This window comes from Coregonus lavaretus (genome assembly GCF_964263955.1).
Source record: "Coregonus lavaretus genome assembly, contig: HAP1_SCAFFOLD_300, whole genome shotgun sequence".
Classification (NCBI taxonomy): Eukaryota; Metazoa; Chordata; class Actinopteri; order Salmoniformes; family Salmonidae; genus Coregonus; species Coregonus lavaretus.
The window spans coordinates 131,328-138,553 of NW_028164966.1; the positions used below are offsets into that span (position 1 = coordinate 131,328).

The 7,226-nt window shown below is 49.6% G+C and overlaps 1 protein-coding gene across 1 annotated transcript in view; it reads left to right on the forward strand.

Moving 5' to 3' along the window:
• The window catches only part of LOC311116407 (2-hydroxyacyl-CoA lyase 1-like), a gene marked incomplete at both ends in the record, with an annotated part of 101,156 nt that overhangs the window by 42,866 nt on the left and 51,064 nt on the right, over window positions 1–7,226 (forward strand). The gene's annotated exons all lie outside the window — the stretch shown is intronic.

Sequence of the window (7,226 nt, forward strand, 5' to 3'; positions counted from 1 at the left end):
TATTTTATAGGGCCCTAGTCCATGAACTTGTCATAAGTCAACATAGGATATGCCCTCTTCCCCCCATTTTACATTTTACATTTTAGTCATTTAGCAGACGCTCTTATCCAGAGCGACTTACAGGAGCAATTAGGGTTAGGTGCCTTGCTCAAGGGCACATTTACGTCATTTAGCAGACGCTCTTATCCAGAGCGACGCACCAATTGGTGCGTTCACCCTATAGCCAGTGGGATAACCACTTTACAATTTGGGGGGGGGGGGGGGGTAGAAGGATTACTTTATCCTATCCCAGGTATTCCTTAAAGAGGTGGGGTTTCAAATGCCTCCGGAAGGTGGTGAGTGACTCCGCTGTCCTGGCGTCGTGAGGGAGCTTGCTCCACCATTGGGGTGCCAGAGCAGCGAACAGTTTTGACTGGGCTGAGCGGGAACTATGCTTCCGCAGAGGAAGGGGAGCCAGCAGGCCAGAGGTGGATGAACGCAATGCCCTCGTTTGGGTGTAGGGACTGATCAGAGCCCGAAGGTACAGAGGTGCCGTTCCCCTCACTGCTCCATAGGCAAGCACCATGGTCTTGTAGCGGATGCGAGCTTCAACTGGAAGCCAGTGGAGTGTGCGGAGGAGGGGGGTGACGTGAGAGAACTTGGGAAGGTTGAACACCAGACGGGCTGCGGCATTCTGGATGAGTTGTAGGGGTTTAATGGCACAGGCAGGGAGGCCAGCCAACAGCGAGTTGCAGTAGTCCAGACGGGAGATGACAAGTGCCTGGATTAGGACCTGTGCCGCTTCCTGTGTAAGGCAGGGTCGTACTCTCCGAATGTTGTAGAGCATGAACCTGCAGGAGCGGGTCACCGCCTTGATGTTGGCGGAGAACGACAGGGTGTTGTCCAGGGTCACGCCTAGGCTCTTCGCACTCTGGGAGGAGGACACAGCGGAGTTGTCAACCGTGATGGCGAGATCATGGAACGGGCAGTCTTTCCCCGGGAGGAAGAGCAGCTCCGTCTTGCCAGGGTTCAGCTTGAGGTGGTGATCCGTCATCCATACTGATATGTCTGCCAGACATGCAGAGATGCGATTCGCCACCTGGTTATCAGAAGGGGGAAAGGAGAAGATTAGTTGTGTATCGTCAGCGTAGCAATGATAGGAGAGGCCATGTGAGGATATGACAGAGCCAAGTGACTTGGTGTATAGGGAGAAAAGGAGAGGGCCTAGAACTGAGCCCTGGGGGACACCAGTGGTGAGAGCACGTGGTGCGGAGACAGCTTCTCGCCACGCCACTTGGTAGGAGCGACCGGTCAGGTAGGACGCAATCCAGGAGTGAGCCGCGCCGGAGATGCCCAGCTCGGAGAGGGTGGAGAGGAGGATCTGATGGTTCACAGTATCAAAGGCAGCAGACAGGTCTAGAAGGACAAGAGCAGAGGAGAGAGAGTTAGCTTTAGCAGTGCGGAGAGCCTCCGTGATACAGAGAAGAGCAGTCTCAGTTGAATGACCAGTCCTGAAACTTGACTGGTTTGGATCAAGAAGGTCATTCTGAGAGAGATAGCAAGAGAGTTGGCTAAAGACGGCACGCTCAATAGTTTTGGAAAGAAAAGAAAGAAGGGATACTGGTCTGTAGTTGTTGACATCAGTGGGATCGAGTGTTGGTTTCTTGAGAAGGGGAGCAACTCTCGCTCTCTTGAAGACGGAAGGGACATGGCCAGCGGTCAAGGATGAGTTGATCAGCGAGGTGAGGTAAGGGAGAAGGTCACCGGAGATGGTCTGGAGAAGAGAGGAGGGGATGGGGTCAAGCGGGCAGGTTGTTGGGCGGCCTGCAGTCACAAGTCGCAGGATTTTATCTGGAGAGAGAGGGGAGAAAGAAGTCAAAGCATAGGGTAGGGCAGTGTGAGTAGGACCAGCAGTGTCATTAGACTTAACAAACGAGGATCGAATGTCGTCAACCTTCTTTTCAAAGTGGTTGACGAAGTCATCCACAGAGAGAGAGGAGGGGGGGGGCGGGGGGGGAGGATTCAGGAGGGAGGAAAATGTGGCAAAGAGCTTCCTAGGGTTAGAGGCAGATGCTTGGAATTTAGAGTGGTAGAAAGTGGCCTTAGCAGCAGAAACAGATGAAGAAAATGTAGAGAGGAGGGAGTGAAAAGATGCCAGGTCGGCAGGGAGTTTAGTTTTCTTCCATTTCCGCTCCGCTGCCCGGAGCTCTGTTCTGTGAGCTCGCAATGAGTCATCAAGCCACGGAGCTGGAGGGGAGGACCGAGCCGGCCGGGAGGATAGGGGACACAGAGAGTCAAAGGATGCAGAAAGGGAGGAGAGGAGGGTTGAGGAGGCAGAATCAGGAGATTGGAGGGAGAAGGATTGAGCAGAGGGAAGAGATGATAGGATGGAAGAGGAGAGAGTAGTGGGAGAGAGAGAGCGAAGGTTGCGGCGGCGCATTACCATCTGTGTAGGGGCAGAGTGAGTAGTGTGGGAGGAGAGCGAGAGAGAAAAGGAAACAAAGTAGTGGTCGGAGACATGGAGGGGAGTTGCAGTGAGATTAGTAGAAGAGCAGCATCTAGTAAAGATGAGGTCAAGCGTATTGCCTGCCTTGTGAGTAGGGGGGGACGGTGAGAGGGTGAGGTCAAAAGAGGAGAGAAGTGGAAAGAAGGAGGCAGAGAGAAATGAGTCAAATGTGGACATAGGGAGGTTGAAATCCCCCAAAACTGTGAGGGGTGAGCCATCCTCAGGAAAGGAACTTATCAAGGCGTCAAGCTCATTGATGAACTCTCCAGTGGACCTTAGTGGATTGAAGCTGAGCTGGTCCTGGAGTGGTGATGTGGTTCAACTGGGTCTGTCTCTCCCCAGCTGCAGGTTTGGGTGTGACCACGATGGTGAACACACCCATGGTGTCTGGTCCGGATCGTACTGCTGCTAAGGTGTACACACCTGCGTCTGTAAGTTTAATGTCTTGGATGGTTAGTAGGATTTCATCACCTTTACATGCACCCCCTTTTGACCCCTGCACACCCCTTATCATTGAAAACCTAGCTGCTTTAGAAGCATCTCCTATTACATATGGATAGCCTCTACGCCATTCCCAGAAGGTGCCAACATTTGTAATCATAAAATCCCAATATGGACACCACTTTCCCCCACACAGATAAGTACTTCTCTTTAACACATGGGGATACATTTTGTTACAGTTTTCCTTCTGGTTCCAATTGCAACCAGTGTCCCCAATTCCACTAGCCCTATTCCTCCATGACCAGATCTTACATGGTTCTAGGGACATCACTTGAGATTCCCCTTCCTGTAAGGTAATGACTATATTATGATACTGACTGGATGTCACTGTTCCCCATAGGGCCAGCCCCGCTAGTAACCATACCATCCTCCCCGTCTGCAGCCAAGTCCTGTTGTACTTGATCTAGAGTTCTTCCTGGAACTATATCTTTGGCACAATGTGTTCTGTGGTACCACACGTCCTTCTTACTCGTGTTTACCCTCAGTGAGTGACTTGATACCTCTTTCACCTGAAAAGGCCCTTCCCACCTTGGCTCCGTCAACTTCCTGGAATGCACCTTCACTCTCACCCAATCTCCCACCAGGATGTCTCTGTTCTCGTCCGTGGTTTCAACAGCAGGAGTGCGCACTTCCACCACCTGTTTAGACAATCTTTCAACAAGAGAAATTAGTGCCTGCATGTAGTCTGTATATCTGATTTTTGCAATATCTAGCCTAGCCTCTTCTCATCCATTGTGGTCCATCAATGTGTGCAATCCCATGTGCATGGGCAGAGTCTGTGTAGATGTCCACATTCTTTCCTTCACTTAGTTGTAGAGCTCTCCTCAACGGCCTAAGTTCAGCTAACTGTGCTGAAGCTTCATTGGGACCAAGTTTCTCTGCTTCCATTACTTCATGTCCTCCTTCTGTGTCTTGTTTCACCACTGCATAGGCAGCAGTGTTTCCTTCCTTTGGGTCCTTTGACCTGTAGCAGCATCCATCAGTGAACAGGGTGATTTTGTTCCCCTCCAAGGGTGAGTTTTGCAGGTCCATTCGGACTTTAATCTGTTTGGCTGCTCTATCCTCACAGACATGTGGTTCTCCAAAACCCATACCATCGGTCATATTGGTTGCTGTTGTCACATATGTAATGTGCTTTGCAGTGATGGCCTTTGTTATGCTGGATTTTCTTTTACTGGACATTGTGAAAAGTTTGGAGCCTATAAAAGCGGTCACCCCATGATCTGTATTGATTTCAAGTGGATGTCTCATCACAATGTGGGCTGTTTTACCTATAGCTTTTGCAATGGCAGCCATGTGTCTGGCACAGTCAGTCTGTCCTGTTTCAATGTTGTCCAGTTTCGCGCTATAGTAGTGTAACACTCTTCTTTCCCCCTTTTGTTTCTGATACAGGATGGAATGTACATAACCATCCTGCTCAGAAACATCCAAACAGAATGGCGTGGTGTAATCGGGTAAGGACAGTGCTTCAGCCTGTGCCAGCATCTGTTTGAGTTGGATTAAAGCTGCCTCTGCTTCCGGAGTCCACTTAAGGACTGCTGTGAGGTTTCTGTTTCCTGCTTCTCTCAAGATTGCCCGCAGTGGTTCCACTTTAAGACAGTATTCTGGCACATGCGTTCTGCTATATCCAGTAAGGCCAAGAAATGACAAAAGGTGTTGTACAGTAGTAGGTTTGGGATGTTCCAAGATGGAGGTCCTCTGAGCCACAGACACAGCTTGTCCCTTCCCTGACAGCACTCTTCCCAGGAACTGGACACTTCTCCGACAGCACTGCACTTTCTCTTTCTTTACCTTGTATCCCTTTTTGGCCACCAACAGGAGAAGGGACTTGGTGGCCTGCAAACAAGACTCAGCAGTGGGTGCTGCCAACAGAAGATCATCAACGTATTGGAGTAGTGTCACCCCCTCAGGTAATGTTAGTTCTTCCAAGTGGCTCTTCAGGATAGCGTTGAAGATTCCCAGGGAATCACGGTAGCCTTGTGGAAGTCGGGAATACGTAAATTGCTGCCCTCTATAGGTAAATGCAAAAAGTGGTTGGGACTCTGGATGTAATGGGATGCAGAAAAATGCATTGGCGAGATCCACTACTGTAAACCAATCTTGGGTGGGTGAAATGTTCTGTAAGGCCAGATATGGGTCTGGTACAGGTCGAACATCTGGTACAGTTACTTCGTTGATTGGTCTGAAGTCCTGCACCATCCTCCATTTCCCAGTGTCACCTTTCTTTACTGGAAGGATGGGTGTATTCCACACAGAACAGGTTGGATATATAACCTGTCCTTTTTGGAGTCCTGATATCGTAGGCTCAATACCCCTCGTCTTCTCTTCACTGAGAGGGTATTGAGATTTGTGAACTGGGATAGTGAGTTCACTTCCTTCTCGAATGGAGACAACCACTGGTTCTACATCAACCAGCCCCACATCTTCAGCACTTGTTGTCCACAGTTCCTCTGGTAGTTGATTGAAAATGTTAGGAGTATCCGGATGATCAGTCATCTCCCTGCCATGGTAACGTGATCTCCTCACAACCTCTGGTTTTGACACATCATCCACATTGAGTTTAATTCTCCATACTTGATTTCCCTCAAGGAATGCGCTTTCCACTTTGTAACAAGAGGTTTTGTTCCACCGTAGGCAACTTGCTGCCTTTACCGATGGTCCCAGAGATCTTGCCTCATATCCAAATCCCACGAGAAGGGTAACATGCGGCATAGAATCATTAGGAAGAGCAAACCATTTGTCTGTGAGTACCACGTCTCCATCCATGACCATGCAGCTGGTAGCCACTCCTTCTTTGAGTATGTACATATAATTGCTGGTCACAATCGGGCGCCTATCGTCCATTTCCTCCTCCCAGGCTTCATCCAAGTCCCTGGTATAGTTCATTGTCATGTGCGGAGGGTCCTCAGGTGGATAGTATGCATTTAAGGTCTGTATCCAGGCCTTCCATAGTTGGAACTCTCTGCATACTCGGGGAGCATCAGGGTCAGTATCCATGAGCTTCAGCCAGTAAACATATGCTTCCTCCTCATCTTCCTCGTTTAGGTGTGTTCCCACATATAGCATGTGAGGGGGGTCGGAGAGTTTTTTCATGATTACTGGCATGAGATCATCTATGGGCGTGATGGATGCATGTAAACCCTCCTGGTTACAATAGATACTACATCCCAGTTTGGAAAGCTGGTCCCTCCCCATGAGCCCCATTGAGCATTCCGGGTTGTATAGAAACTGATGGGTAACCTGTTGGTCATCCCATACAACCTCCAATGGAACTGTGTATGGCTTTCTCATTATAGCCCCAGAAACCCCAGAGAAAGCTTGTGTTTTGGTAGTGAGTTGATATGTTGCTTGTACAGAAGACCATGTACATCCTGTATCAATCAGCATATTATGTTGTCTTCCTCCAATCGAACATGTCACTATCGGCTCTGAACCTGGTGGGAAAGTGTAAATGTTGGTGGTGGGATCCTTATGGGTTTCTGGGCAGCTTCATTGGTAATTGTGTTCATCACCCAGCCATGACATGCTGGGCAGGAAGGCAGCGTTAGGCACTGCTGGGTCTTGTTTTCGGTTCTGCTGTTGTGGTGGTTGGTGCTGCTGGACTGGCATTCCTCCTCCTTGCCAGTTTCCCCATCCTTGTTGGTATCTCGGTGCTTGTCTTCTGGACTGTCCCATGTAACCCCTCCCTCTTTGTTGTCCCTGTCTTGGGAGATAACAGTGTCTTGCCAGGTGGCCATGCATCCCACAGTTAAAACACCCTTGGTCAGCGTATCTAGGGGTGTATCCCTGTTGTCGTGGTGGTATATAGGATTGCTGGTATGCGGGTGCACCATATCCAGGAGGACCAGAAGGTGCCATCATTTCCGTCATTGCCTGTATTACAGCAGTAACTGCAGCAGTAGTATCATTTCCGGGTGCAGGAGTGGTAGGATTAGATGTTGGGGTACTGGTTACCACCATTTGTTTTCCCGGCTTGTCCTCTGTCAGTTGCTTCTTCAGAACCTTTTTCTGAAGTTGTTTGAGTTCATCCTCTTCCTTTCGCTTACCCTCTCTCCATCGTTCCACATGGTGTTGTGCTATCTCGGTAAATTCCGGAATTGATTTTGCGGTGATTGCCACAACTTTTTCACATTCAGCTCGAGCCTGATCCGGGAGTCCCCCCAAGCAGTTTGTCAGGAAGAGGTGCTTCATGGTGTCTTTTCCTGGTTCTTCATTCCATGCTTGCCTCCAGAGGCACTTA